At 38.7% G+C, this 15,881-nt stretch overlaps 1 long non-coding RNA gene across 1 annotated transcript in view; it reads right to left on the bottom strand.

The window, feature by feature from the left end:
- Positions 1–15,477, bottom strand: part of LOC128665056 (uncharacterized) — a 34,601-nt gene extending 19,124 nt beyond the window's left edge. The window contains exon 1 of the long non-coding RNA XR_008402983.1: positions 15,399–15,477. This is a non-coding gene — a long non-coding RNA (uncharacterized LOC128665056). The remainder of the gene's footprint in view (positions 1–15,398) is intronic.
- Positions 15,478–15,881: the final 404 nt, after the last annotated feature.

Below are 15,881 nucleotides of genomic sequence, written 5' to 3'. Positions count from 1 at the left end.
ATCCTAATCGCAGGTCGGAAAGGTGTTACTATCTGGATAAATGTGGGACCGCTCCCACCAACCCATGTATAGGTTGGCACAAGTGGGGGCGAACTTGGCGCCCATAGCGGTCCCACATTTCTGCAGATAGTAATCACCCTCAAATTGGAAATAGTTGTGTGAGAGGAGGAATTCCGTGACCTCCAACACAAAGGCTCTGAAGGGCTCACCATAAGTTGTCTCATTGATTAGAAAGTATTCAATAGCCTTTAATCCTAAATGGTGGGGAATTGAGGAATACAATGCTGTGACATCCACAGTAAGCCACACGGAATTTTGCGTCCATGTAATTTGATCAATCAGATTCAAAACATGTTTTGTGTCTTTGATATAGCTAGGGAGGGCTAAGACCAGAGGTTGTAATAAATCATCTAGTCACTCTGAAAGGTGCTCAAGCATGGACCCTATTCCGCTAACTATCGGCCTACCCTGCACTTTCTCCGTTGTTTTATGCACCTTTGGTAGGTGGTGAAAAATTGGGATAATAGGGTGATTGACATACAAAGTGTCATTGTCAATAAAACCCTCTTCCGCAGCCCCATCCAAAAGGTGCATAAGCTGTCTCTGAAACACATTCGTCGGGTCTCCCCTGAGTTTAGTGTAGCTGTTGGTATCTCCCAATTGTCTCAAGGCCTCAGCTATGTAGTATGACCTGTTCATAACAACTACGGAGCCCCCCTTATCCGCCTGCTTTATGACAATATTCATATTGTCACTTAATGATCTCATAGCTTGTTGTTCACGTACACTTAGATTACTTTTCACTGTTTTTTTCTCGTGATTATGTGCTCTTAAATCAGCCTCAACTCTTCTGTAAAAGGTCTCTATGGTGTTCCCCCTGCTCTGAATGGTGTAGAAAGTGGAGGGATTTTTGTATTTCTTATGCAATGTAGTTTGAATATTAGCAATATCAGTTCCTGTCTCCTGTTCCAACCCCCTCAGAGCTATGAGGTCACACATATCCTGGAATCGAAACCCTTGGTATATATTAGAGTTTATTTGCCCCTGGGGTTGTTCTGTGGGAATTTCTAAATCGTCAGTTTTGAAGTGTTTGCAGAGTATTAGATTGCGCACAAATTTGTTAAGGTCTAACATTGTGTTAAACAAATTAAAGTTTACAGTGGGTACAAAACCCAGGCCCAAACCTAACACTCTGTACTCTTCCTTTGTCAAAACATGGTCAGATAAATTTATGACGGTTTGTATTTTGATGGCATCCTGGTTTGTCTTACTGGGCACCTTCCTTGTTTGGGTTGCATAACTGCCGTCCCACCTCCCCTGGAGCGCTGACCCATCTGAAAAACCTGTTCCATCTGTGAGAACTCTTCATCTCTACCTGTTATCTCATTCATAGGTTGTTGTTCCAAAGAAGGAACAGGATTTACAGATGGTTGATATCTTCTCTGGTGCTGTGTGTTCTGTTGTTGGAACCTAGGTTTACCAGAGTGTTGAACTGCATATACACTGTTAGGGCCCTGTCTCATATCCATTCTAGTGTGCATATTCCCCCATCCAGAGAACCTATTGTAATTAGTATTCCTATTTACCGTGTCCTGGAGGGTTTCCTCCTCAGCTGAATATGTGCTGTCATCCCCAGAATCTGCCTCAAAAGTAACAGTTTTATTACCCCTACCTCTCTGTCTCCTACCTCTTCCTCTCCTATGTCCCCTGTTCTGACTCCTCCTGTATTGAAATCTTTGGCCTCTATTCCAAATGTAAATTTTATTATTATCATAGTCTGATTTATCCCTTAAAAATTTGTTGTGCTTCATGCTAACAATCTCCTCCTTAACTTCTCTGATTGTTTTTTGCAATACTACATCAAATTTGGGAAAATCAATACTAGCACAAAAATTATTTAAAAGTGTTTGTACATCACAAATATCAACCCTGATCGCATTCAACATTTCAGTTTTATAGCTTATCAGTAATTTCATCAGTCGGCCAGAACAGTCACTTAGAATGAGGTTCCACATATCAATGAACTCCTGGTCATCAGTTTCGAAAGTTGGAAATGTATTGATTCGCAAGCCCCTGGGTATCATATTGAGGGCTAAGTACTTCTCTAAAGTCCAAATATCCCATTTAATTTTCTTTTCCTTAATCAAAAGGCATTCCATTTCATCAAAAAAGCATAGGAAGATCAACGATCATGTGAAAATATATGCTCTATCTCAACATTGTCAATGTCCCTCTCATTTACTTCTTTTAGTGAGTAGTAGGTGATCACAGCTGATCCCTCTTGGTTCATATCTTGCTGCATAGTGTTGCAATATAAAACCTGGTGTTTTGCCCAAACACCCAAAAATACCAATAACAAAAAGAGGAATGGTTCAATGCAACAGAACAAGGTAACTGCTTTGGAGTAATGTCCAGACAAGCTTTAAGCTATAAATTCCTTATTAATTCTGATAGCAATTAAATTGCAGTGATATAAAATAATACAATATAATATGCCCCCCTCTCAAACAAGCGCTACCATTAGTAACTTTTGCTTTTGTATACTGCACTGTTCATATAACCCTGTATAACGTGTTCCCAAGTATCAACATGTAACCAATAGCATTTGTGAAGGTAGTGCAAACATAGCAAAGTTTAGGCAGGTTTTTAAAAGTCCCGGTCAGCAGACAAATGTCTATTACTCATGTATACCTTGTATGCCTCCGCTCCCTTCCGTGCCCCGGTACCTCTGACCTGAATACTCCTCGGTCTTGCTGTGTGCTGTTCCGGACCCCCGTCCGTCCACACCATGCGGATTCAGCGTCTTCCGTATCACCCCACGTGTGGCGTGATGTCACTTCCTGGATTCCATTGTCAGCTTGCGGTACACCTTGGATATACTGGGCTTGGAGCCTAATGGAGCTTGAGCCAATCAGCGGACTTATCTGGATTTTCTGCCGTAGGGCTCCTGCTGTCTGTGTAGATCGATATAGCCGTAAACAGGTATTCCCAAAATCTTTTCAAATGCCATTTGCTGTATCCTCAGGGAACAAGAAAAAGGGGTATCATCCAGAGAGAGGGTTAAAGGCAAGTCCGGACTGCAGTGCAGCTTCAGTGAAAAAACAGTAACTGACTTGGGCAAAAAATAAAGCTAAAAAATAAACAAGATGTCAGTTGCTGTAGTTAGAATAAAAAGTCTCTTTATTTAGAAATAGTTAAAACATGGAGGGTACATACCCTACTGGAAAAAAAAATATAGACTAACATGTTTCGGCTTGCGTCGTACACATAGGCCTAGATTTAGAGTTGGGCGGTAGCCGTCAAAACCAGCTTTAGAGGCTCCTAACGCTGGTTTTTACCGCCCTCTGGTATTTGGAGCCAGTCATTAAAGGGTCTAACGCTCACTTTCCAGCCGCGACTTTTCCATACCGCAGATCCCCTTACGTCAATTGCGTATCCTATCTTTTCAATGGGATCTTTCTAATGCCGGTATTTAGAGTCTTGGCTAAAGTGAGCGTTAGAAATTTAACGACAAAACTCCAGCCGCAGAAAAAAGTCAGTAGTTAAGAGCTTTCTGGGCTAACGCCGGTTTATAAAACTCTTAACTACTGTGCTCTAAAGTACACTAACACCCATAAACTACCTATATACCCCTAAACCGAGGTCCCCCCACATCGCCGCCACTCTATTAAAATGTTTTAACCCCTAATCTGCCGACCGCACGCCGCTGCCACCTACGTTATCCCTATGAACCCCTAATCTGCTGCCCCTAACACCGCCGACCCCTATATTATATTTATTAACCCCTAATCTGCCCCCCTCACCGTCGCCTCCACCTGCCTACACTTATTAACCCCTAATCTGCCGAGCGGACCGCACCGCTACTATAATAAAGTTAATAAACACCTAATCCGCCTCACTCCCGCCTCAATAACCCTAAAATAAATAGTATTAACCCCTAATCTGCCCTCCCTAACATCGCTGACACCTAACTTCAATTATTAACCCCTAATCTGCCGACCGAATCTCGCCGCTACTGTAATAAATGGATTAACCCCTAAAGCTAAGTCTAACCCTAACACTAACACCCCCCTAAGTTAAATATAATTTTTATCTATCTAAATAAATTAACTCTTATTAAATAAATTATTCCTATTTAAAGCTAAATACTTACCTGTAAAATAAACCCTAATATAGCTACAATATAAATTATAATTATATTGTAGCTATTTTAGGATTAATATTTATTTTACAGGCAACTTTGTATTTATTTTAACCAGGTACAATAGCTATTAAATAGTTAAGAACTATTTAATAGCTACCTAGTTAAAATAATTACAAAATTACCTGTAAAATAAATCCTAACCTAAGTTACAATTAAACCTAACACTACACTATCAATAAATAAATTAAATAAACTACCTACAATTATCTACAATTAAACCTAACACTACACTATCAATAAATAAATTAAATACAATTCCTACAAATAAATACAATTAAATAAACTAACTAAAGTACAAAAAATTAAAAAAGAACTAAGTTACAAAAAATAAAAAAATATTTACAAACATTAGAAAAAATTTACAACAATTTTAAACTAATTACACCTACTCTAAGCCCCCTAATAAAATAACAAAGACCCCCAAAATAAAAAAATGCCCTACCCTATTCTAAATTACAAAAGTTCAAAGCTCTTTTACCTTACCAGCCCTTAAAAGGGCCCTTTGCGGGGCATGCCCCAAAGAATTCAGCTCTTTTGCCTGTAAAAAAAACCATACAATACCCCCCCAACATTACAACCCACCAACCACATACCCCTAATCTAACCCAAACCCCCCTTAAATAAACCTAACACTAAGCCCCTGAAGATGGAATCAGCCAATCAGAATCAAGTTCACTCCGATTGGCTGATCCGATCAGCCAATCAGATTGAGCTCGCATTCTATTGGCTGATCGGAACAGCCAATAGAATGCGAGCTCAATCTGATTGGCTGATCAGAATTTTCCTACCTTAATTCCGATTGGCTGATAGAATCCTATCAGCCAATCGGAATTCGAGGGACGCCATCTTGGATGACGTCCCTTAAAGGAACCGTTATTCGTCGGGAAGTCGTCGGAAGAAGAAGATGGGTCCGCGGTGGAGGTCTTCAAGATGGAGCCGGTCGTCATTGGATGAAGATAGAAGATGCCGCTTGGATCAAGATGGTTGCCGGTCCAGATCGCCTCTTCTTCCCGGATAGGATGAAGACTTTGGAGCCTCTTCTGGACCTCTTCAGCCGCCGGATGATGGATGTCTAGCCCCCGCTTGGGCTTGGATGAAGATTTCGGAGCCTGGAACGATCGTTGATACCTGGCATGGTGAAGACAAGGTAGGAAGATCTTCAGGGGCTTAGTGTTAGGTTTATTTAAGGGGGGTTTGGGTTAGATTAGGGGTATGTGGGTGGTGGGTTGTAATGTTGGGGGGGGTATTGTATGTTTTTTTTTACAGGCAAAAGAGCTGAATTCTTTGGGGCATGCCCCGCAAAGGGCCCTTTTAAGGGCTGGTAAGGTAAAAGAGCTTTGAACTTTTGTAATTTAGAATAGGGTAGGGCATTTTTTTATTTTGGGGGTCTTTGTTATTTTATTAGGGGGCTTAGAGTAGGTGTAATTAGTTTAAAATTGTTGTAAATTTTTTCTAATGTTTGTAAATATTTTTTTATTTTTTGTAACTTAGTTCTTTTTTAATTTTTTGTACTTTAGTTAGTTTATTTAATTGTATTTATTTGTAGGAATTGTATTTAATTTATTTATTGATAGTGTAATGTTAGGTTTAATTGTAGATAATTGTAGGTAGTTTATTTAATTTATTTATTGATAGTGTAGTGTTAGGTTTAATTGTAACTTAGGTTAGGATTTATTTTACAGGTAATTTTGTAATTATTTTAACTAGGTAGCTATTAAATAGTTCTTAACTATTTAATAGCTATTGTACCTGGTTAAAATAAATACAAAGTTGCCTGTAAAATAAATATTAATCCTAAAATAGCTACAATATAATTATAATTTATATTGTAGCTATATTAGGGTTTATTTTACAGGTAAGTATTTAGCTTTAAATAGGAATAATTTATTTAATAAGAGTTAATTTATTTCGTTAGATAAAAATTATATTTAACTTAGGGGGGTGTTAGTGTTAGGGTTAGACTTAGCTTTAGGGGTTAATCCATTTTCTACAGTAGTGGCGACATTCGGTCAGCAGATTAGGGGTTAATAATTGAAGTTAGGTGTCTGCGATGTTAGGGAGGGCAGATTAGGAGTTAATACTATTTATTATAGGGTTTTTGAGGCGGGAGTGAGGCGGATTAGGGGTTAATAACTTTATTATAGTAGCGGTGCGGTCCGCTTGGCAGATTAGGGGTTAATAAGTGTAGGCAGGTGGAGGCGACGTTGTGGGGGGCAGATTAGGGGTTAATAAATATAATATAGGGTTCGGCGATGCTAGGGCAGCAGATTAGGGGTACATAGAGATAACGTAGGTGGCGGCAGTATACGGAGCGGCAGATTAGGGGTTAAAAAAAATATGCAGTGGTCAGCGATAACGGGGGCGGCAGATTAGGGGTTAATAAGTGTAAGGTTAGGGGTGTTTAGACTCGGGGTACATGTTAGAGTGTTAGGTGCAGACGTAGGAAGTGTTTACCCATAGAAAACAATGGGGCTGCGTTAAGAGCTGAACGCTGCTTTTTTGCAGGTTTTTTCAGCTCAAACTGCCCCATTGTTTCCTATGGGGGAATCGTGCACGAGCACTTTTTTTAAGCTGGCCGCGTCCGTAAGCACCGCTGGTATCTAGAGTTGCAGTGGCGTTAAATTATGCTCTACGCTCCCTTTTTGGAGCCTAACGCAGTGAAAGCCCAGCCATTCCGTGAACTCTAAATACCAGCAGTATTTAAAAGGTGCGGGAGAAAAAAAGCACGCGTAGCTAACGCACCCCTTTGGCCGCCATACTCTAAATCTAGCCGATAGTCTTAAAACACCATACAAACACTCTAGTTTAAAAACCCCACACTGGGATTTGATTGGTGGAAATCTTAAACATCAAATAGGGCTTTAAAGGTACAGTGCATGATACGCTTTTTTTGACAATGTGATAGATTATATATATATTAATTCTTACAATGTAAAATGTGCACTTCAACAATATCATAAATTCTATGTGTTCAACATTACCTTCTATCCTTGTTATTCCATTACATTGTTACTACCCTCATGGGTTATTTGAGATGGCCTATACTGATAGATAAATGGATATAAAAATAGATATAAAGCTAACAGAAGAGATACTTCCAAATTCGCGTAGATTCCCTCTTAAAGGAGCTAAGGTGCTTTGTTTAATTCTTATAGTATTTACCTCTGAGTGTACAACATGTATACCCTGTAATGCCTTGAATAAGAGAGTTGGAAACTAAATAAAATAAAATATATACTTCTTTATATAACTAAGCATGGGGTTTTATTATCAAGTATAGGTAAGGGTACTTATCAATCCTACGCACACATAAGTGCTATGGGTTAATATGAAGCAGATATGTAAGGGTGACGATTATTTGCTTTTAAAGGGACCCAGGGGATAGGTGGATGACAGGATCAATTCCAATGATTGATAAAGTCGTATTCAGAGTTCAGACCAAAAGGTACCTTGGTCTGAAGTCTGAATATCCAGTACATCTCCTGCCTGGATAAAATCTGGAACTTGACTCCACCCCTTCCCCGGGCCTGAACTTTCTCAGATATCATCCATCTGAGGCTTGCGCAATCTTTGTTGTGTGTGTTAACAAAATGATTAACTATGGGGGTGCTGTTTTTACCCACTCTAATGGTTGATAAATGCTCACGTATCCGTGAGCGTACCTCCCTTGTTGTTAAACCTATGCATTGGAGGTTGCAAACTGTACACCACACAAGGTAGATGCAATAAGTAGATCTACAGTTCACACAGGCTGCTACTTCAAATCTTTCCCCTGTGGTACAGGATTGGAATGATGAGCCTATATGGACATATTCACACGCTTTACATTGGGTGTTCCCACATCTGTATGTGCCCCTATGCCTAAGCCAAGAGGATTGTATAGCTGAAGCAGGTTTTTTAAGCTGTGAGGGAGACAAAATGCTACCCACAGATTTATTTCTTCGATACGAAAATCTGCAGCCCTTACTGACTGCATCAGCTAGACCATCATCAGCTGCCAATAATTTGAAATATCCCCGGATTATATTACAGATAGTATGGTATTGTTCTGAATAATCCGTAACAAATGTCATTTTGCGCTCTGAGTGACCATTAGATTTTATACGGTCTACCAAAAGGGAATCTCTTTTTAGTTTGTCTACTTCATTTCTGGCTTTCTTGAGAACTCTGATGCTATATCCCCTTTCCTTCAATCTATCCTGCAATGCTTCAGCATGACGTTCATAGTCTTTTTCTCGCGTGCAGTTCCTTTTAAGGCGAATGAACTGTCCCTTGGCCACAGAATATGGCACTTGTTGGGGATGGTAACTCTGGGCATGCAATATACTATTTCCTGAAATGGGCTTTCTGTACACTTCTGATGTAATCTCACCTGATTGCCACCCCCTGAGCCCCACATCCAAATAGTGAATTTTCTGTTTGTTTGTTTCATATGTGAAACGCAGATTGAATTCATTCTGACCCAAGTATTTCACAAATTCATCTACCGGGTGGCTCTCACTGTCCCAGACAAACAGCAAATCGTCTATGAAATGATGGTACATCCTAATCGCAGGTCGGAAGGTGTTACTATCTGCATAAATGTGGGACCGCTCCCACCAACCCATGTATAGGTTGGCATAAGTGGGGGCGAACTTGGCGCCCATAGCGGTCCCACATTTCTGCAGATAGTAATCACCCTTGGCACTAAGCATATCTTGAACTCTTTTGGGGAGACTGTCCTGAAGTTTTTTGAATTAATCTTCTGGTACATTATACCCGGCTTTTTTCATCCCTCCCTAGAGTTCTTCTTTAGATTTATTTTGTTTTATATTTTTTTCTGTGTCCAAGTGATCCCATACTGCCTCTATAATATTCAGGTCTGGACTCTGTGGAAGCCAGTTCCTGACGGTCAGTGTTTTATCAGCTGTTTTTCTCTCCAAATATGATTTCACTGCATTAGCAGTGTGCCTGGGATCGTTATCATGCTGAAAAATTAAACCATTCCCAATCCGGCACTTTCCAGAAGGAATGGCATGATAAATGAAAACCTGTCTGTGCATTTCAGCATACATGATCCCATCAATTCTGACAATATCGCCAACACCACAGGCAGAAATGCAGCCCCAAAAAAGGACAGACCCTCCATATTTCACTGAAGGCCACAAACACTAATTTTTCCATCTCATTCCAACTTTTCTTCTCACGTATTGTCAATGATTGGACCCAAAAATGTCAAACTTGGATTTTTCACTCCATAATACCCTTTTCCACTGATCTTCATTCCAATGTTTGTGAGTTTTAGCATATCTTAGCCTTATTACCCTGTTCTCCTTCCAAAAAAATGGTTTCTTAGCTGCTACCCTTCCTGAAAGACCATTCCTGATCAAGCTTCTTCGGAATGTAGAAGGGTCAACTTGGAATCTGCCAGATGCCGAGTCAGGTCCTTGCTGGACTTCTTCCGGTCTCTTAAAGAAAGAGAACTCTGAGAAACTTCTCATCATATTTTGAAAGTTTTCTTGGCCTTACAGTCCTTTTTTGTCCTTGACCTCTCCTCATTTTTTTAAATTTCTTTATAACAGCTTGAATACCACATCTTTAGTATCCAGTTTGTTTGCTGATTTCCCTTTGAGAGTGGCCTTGCTGATGATTTTTTTAAGTATGATTTTATTTCTGTCAAATTCTGGGATCTTTGACATTTTGAATAAAATGATGTGATTGAAAGTTGGTCTTATTAGCAAGCTTCCAACAAATTAAACTCATACCACATGTGTATGTAATGCTCAAGCATATCTTGCACAAACCTGGTTTTATAGACGTTATTCACAGCAGTCATTTTGACATGAAATAGTAGGACAAATACAAGTGTTAGTAATGACATTAATTAGGGTTCCATTCCATTTATGTTTATGAGAGCCAGGTTCCTGCTATTACTCAAGTGTAAGGGGAGGTCACACTAAATACATTAGTCTATAAAATCATTTTTTTCTGTTTTTTTTTTTTTTTGTAAACAAATTTTTTATTGAAGCTGAAGTAAAGATTAACAAACAAGATTCACCCTTGAGGCAAAATTACATCAAAGAGAGTATTGCATTGTCTATAAGCTAATATTGGTGACAAAACAAAATGTACATGTAGAACAGAAAAATCACATTTCAAATCTTAACATGGTGATAGACAAAAGTTTAGGCGAAATAAAATAGAGCTTCATTTTATGTTATATTACTGACGGATGAACTCCACAATGTAATAGACAACTTTCCTGAACTTATCTGAATCAAAGATATCAACCTGTGGAGAATTAGCATATGTGTCGGTCACTCTTGGGCCGAAGTATATAGGGGGGGAGGGAAGTTCAGCGGACAAGAGCCGCTCAGATATAAGGAGGGAAATGGAGGGGCGGAGCCTTCCAATCAATGCGGTGGAGCTTATAATATCATTAAGTATGAGTGGGCTTCCTCGACTGTTAGATAAATACTGAAGATAATATTAGGGTTATTAGGTTCCTATTTCGCATCCTCTGTCTTCACATGCCTGTTCTCAGCACTGAAGCAGGGATCCAGTCTCTCCACCATGGCTGTGTGCTGCAGAGATGAAATGTCCCCTAATGAGGTGGGTTGGTGAGAGACCATTAGTGAGCGGTCAAAGTCACTTTTAGCACCAGGCTTTTGTATTGGAGATGAGGAGGAGGCGGCTGGGATATGATCTATATACTGTAGATCCCTTAAGCTGGGTCCAAACTCCTCTCCCATATGGCGCTGCTGAGGATTAAGTTCTCCACACAGTGAGAGGAAGTGATAGTCCATTTTAGCCTCTAGTTGTTGCAAAGATTGTAGAATCGCCGCCATGTTAGATAGGGAGCCCATCTATATTGATTCAGTGAATCTCCTTATGGCTGCCCCCAAGAATTCGTTATCACATGTTATGTTGCTGTTTCTGGCAGTAGAAATGCTCTTTGATCAGGCTACTATTATATATGGGCTGCGGTGGTGTTAGACTCTACAGTCAATAATATGTAGAGCATCTTTATGTCTCCATCTGTCCCCCAGCTCAGTAGATACTGCTCTTCTCTCTAGTATATAAGCCTTGAATCCCTTGGTGTTAATTTATAGGGATAAGAGCTGCGATATGGTATATAAGGCCAGGAGCTTCATAGAGACACGTCCTGCTCCCTTGATGGCTAGCTCCGCCCCCCCCCCACCTTTTTTCTGTTTTTTTAATAGTGCATACAAATATCCTGTTTTTTTCTGGTTGCATTCTAATAAAAAAGACTAAGAAATAATTATATATGGTCATTATACCATTGCTAAAACAACAAATCTAATGGTGGCTTAAGACTTTTGCACAGCACTGTACGTCCATTGAACGCCCATGTTCAGCCTATTTTATGTAAAAAACAACAATTATGTTTTGTACTTTGTACTTATAAGTACAAATTTCTAACCGATTTTTCATCCAGTGTAATCAAATTACCATTTATATTGTGAATTTTTAATATGAGTTATTCAGGAGTAATTTACAAACAAATTTTACATTTATGATAAAATACTCTTTTTTGTGAAGAATTTTGCTACGATTTTTGATGCACCTTAACAACACAATTTTTGCTACATATTTTTGAGCGAATAGTTCAGTTATCTGTTTTCTAAGATTAACATTTTTGTAATGTCCACTTCTCCTCCCCGTAAGACAATGCAGTCTTCGCCCCTTAGTGAGACACCCTTTAGATCATTCCACCAGGGAAGTACTGGTAAGCATTCTTTAATATGCCCAGAGACCTTTAGATCATTTGATCCATTGTCTTTCTAGCAGTTTAATTGTCACTGGCAAGTGCTGTTGTGGATAGCCACAATGAATGTATAATAGTCCTCAGGACACTTATTTGGGTTGTCCATCTTAAACAATAACCTGTGGTAACTAACTGTAATAATGCAAGTTGAAACAGTAATTTAAATAAAAAAGGGAGGGTTTTACTAGCCAGAAAGACATTTTGTTAGCTTTATGCCCATGTATAACCTCTTATCAGAAAATGTGTCTGTATTTTTCTTTATGTCGACTATATGGTATAGCAAAGGTCAAATGCAAAACACTTGCATCCCCTATTAAACCACCTATTTGCCTAAGTGAAATTTCAGATTAGATGCATTGCCCCTTCAGCCACATTATACAAGCTATATGCCCATGTTAGACTACACGGCCCCTACATCAGCTATATACACAACTGAGACCTCAGATCCAATTATGCCAGCTATATACAAAAGTAAGACATCAGATTAGACAAATGACTCCTGCAGCTCCCATTATACAAGCATTAAACAAGCCAATGGAGACCTCAGCTCAGAAGCGAAACCCCTGCCGCCCTAATTATATGAAAGATATGCCCAAGTGTGATCTCAGTCAGCTACATGGCCACTGCTGCCCCATTATACTAGCTACATGCCTACATGAGACCACAGATCAGATGCATGGCCCTTGCCACGGCCATTGTCCCTGCTATATGCCCAAATTTAACATAGCTAAAGGAGGTATACTCACATGCTCTGGATACTGTGCCTATTCAATAACCAGATGGATGTTTTAAAAATATCTTCCAATTTATTGTACCAATAATTTTACAACTAAAAATAATAAGGTAAAAAGTCACTCAGAGGCCCATATTTAACAAAGTCTGGCGGACCTGATCCGCCAGTGCGGATCAGGTTCGCCAGACCTCGCTGAATACGGAGAGCAATACGCTCTCCATATTCAGCATTGCACCAGCAGCTCACAAGAGCTGCTGGTGCAACGCCGCCCCCTGCAGACTTGCGGCCAATCGGCCGCCAGCAGGGAGGTGTCAATCAACCCGATTGTACTCGATCGGGTTGATTTCTGGCGATGTCTGTCCGCCTGCTCAGAGCAAGCGGACAGGTTATGGAGCCGCGGTCTTTGTGACCACTGCTTCATAACTGCTGTTTCTGGCGAGCCTGCAGGCTCGCCAGAAACACGGGGCGTCAAGCTCCATTCGGAGCTTGATAGATAGGCTCCAGAGTGCAAAGCACTGTAGCAAAAACACATATACTGTATTGCATACTGAGTCTGAACTAAGCAGACCATTAAACAAACAAATGTACTGTCATGAAGTGACCGACCCTCTAAATCTGTGACTTGCATTTCACTGTGCAATTATGGTCTTTTAAAGCCTTTTTACTAATACTCCAAAGATTTTGAATGCTTTTCTCAGAGCAGTCTCTCTGCTATTGATAGCAGCAGAGCTGTTAGACAGGCAGACAGACAGACAGATAGACAGACAGACAGACAGACAGACAGACAGACAGACAGATAGATAGATAGATAGATAGATAGATAGATATAGATATACAAATGACATATCAAGAATTAAGTATCTCATTGCAAAATAAATTATTTCAAACTTTTATGTTGGCAAAAATCAATCTAGGATATAACCTTTAGAAAGCCTCTTGAATGTATTTATTTTATTTCCTCTACTTTGGCCAGTTAGAGGCTAATGTAAAGAGCTAATGCACTGATCTAAGCAATTACTATGTAGCATTTAACAGTGTCATCAGGCAAAACAGCAACTTTTGAGATGCAAATTACATGAACAGCAATCAAAATAAATATTACATTGCATAATTTCTTTACTATGCTTAATTAAACATTTCATTGGGTTTGAATTTTCAATGTAATATCTTTTTTATAAATTACAAAACAGCAATTCATAGCAACACATTAAAATATCTATAAAGTATTGTAAAAAAAAGTCCAACTTGTAATACTCAAAATGTCCATAGGGCTTCCCTAAGGATTTATTTTTAGATAGATATTATACAGCAATATAGTGCACATTATAAATATATACACATATAGACACATTTACACAATAACCATGATAATTCAATGACTGGGGACCTCTTAAATGGGAAAATAAAGTAAAAACTGCGGTCCCCATATATAATTAAATAAATTGATTACATTATTAAAATTAAACAATATTGTAACGTTATGTGATTATTATAGCTGTAAAATGTGCTTGTTCATGTTCCAAATGGAGTCTGGAAGTCAAACTCTTTAAAGTAGGTATGCAGTAAAAAACTACATTCTAAACAATGATTGCTTAGAACAATACATAAACATATTTATAGCTAATTCTATTTGGTCACAGTCAAGGGGGATAAGATCAATATTACCATTTACCAGGTTTTTCATGTAGATTGTTAGCACAATGTGCAAAGTTTTTCCAATAATTAAGAAAGTAACAGTTTTTTTGAATGCTTTTAAAAGATTCATTCTGTATGTAGATGTTCAGCAATACAGTAAGTAATTGCTGTTATATACTGTGCACATACAAAACAAAAATAAAATGTCCTATTAAGAGCAATATTTTCCCTCTACTAAAGAAAAAATAAATAAAAGTGATGCCAGCATTCCAGACATCTTGCTCAGAGTTTTGGCACCACTCGTCCAATTCTGACAGGCCTCCAAAATTTCCATTATTCTAGAATGGTCTAAATGTTGTTAGCTACAAATCACAATTTTGTATCTATGTGTTTTACTCTATGGACATTATTAACCATACTTTATTCTACTCCTACATAAACATTTTAACTAACCAACAATAGTTAAAATTCAAAATATGAGTTCTGTTAAATATAAAGACAGACATTCAGTGGTAAACGGTTTTAGTTTTTCCAGATGGCTCCTGTTCTGCTTCAGTAAACATTTACTATGTTGCTGCCACCTGTGTTTTTAGTTTAACAATCCTTCCCACCATTAAATAATAATAATCCTGAAAATTGAATAGATCAAAATTGCACTTTATCATCTTCCAGTACTCACAGGGGACTGTTTACTAAGACTGAAAAATGATGCCAAGTAGCAAAACTCTGACAAATCATTGTACATTTGCATGCATTTGACAAATACCATTTACTAAAGGCATTCCGATCGTGTTTTTCATTCATGGTCTGAATACTGTTCTTCTGTTCAAAAGTTCTTTAAGATGTATAGAAAAATAGCAGAGGGTTTATATAGTAATGAAAAGGTCTAAGCCAGGGGTGTCAAACTCATTTGAGTCGCAGGCCATTTTCCATACAAGTGCAAATCACGTGGGCTGCATATTACCTACATATCTTGCCATTGCTAAACAAAGCAGTGACGTTTGCTTTAACTGTAAATGTTTCAAAAGATTGTGTTCTGTCACTCCTAAGTAACTTACTCTGGCTTCATGAAAAGCGCTCTAATGATTTTAAGACGATGTCACACACGTTGCATCTGGTTGCTTTCCCACAGAGTCCTTTCATTTTTTTTTTCTAACAGTCATGTTCCGTACGAGCTCCCAGTTTAGCATATGCATGCACATAGTATACCATTTCCTCTGCATTATAAACAGCGGGTCACAATGCTGTCTGCATTACTAGCCACTGTTTATATAGTTATAGACATACACCTTTTGTGATAGTTGTTGAGAATCTATTTACCACAAGTCTAAGGGATTTTAATGATCTTGCTACTGTATCGCAGCTGCTTACTATACAAGTGAATTGCAATGCTAGAACAAAGTGATACAGTTATTGTAATGGATAGATAAATGGAAGTTGCACAAATGTGCAACCCTAACAATAAGCCCACTCGCTCTTTAAGTAATAAGCATATTGTAATTATTATTTTTCATACCCTTTGACACCCTGGTCTAAGCCAT

This window comes from Bombina bombina, chromosome 6 (assembly GCF_027579735.1).
Source record: "Bombina bombina isolate aBomBom1 chromosome 6, aBomBom1.pri, whole genome shotgun sequence".
In the NCBI taxonomy this organism is placed as follows: Eukaryota; Metazoa; Chordata; class Amphibia; order Anura; family Bombinatoridae; genus Bombina; species Bombina bombina.
Note: the sequence above shows the minus strand (reverse complement) of the source record. Positions and strands in the feature narration are given on the sequence as shown.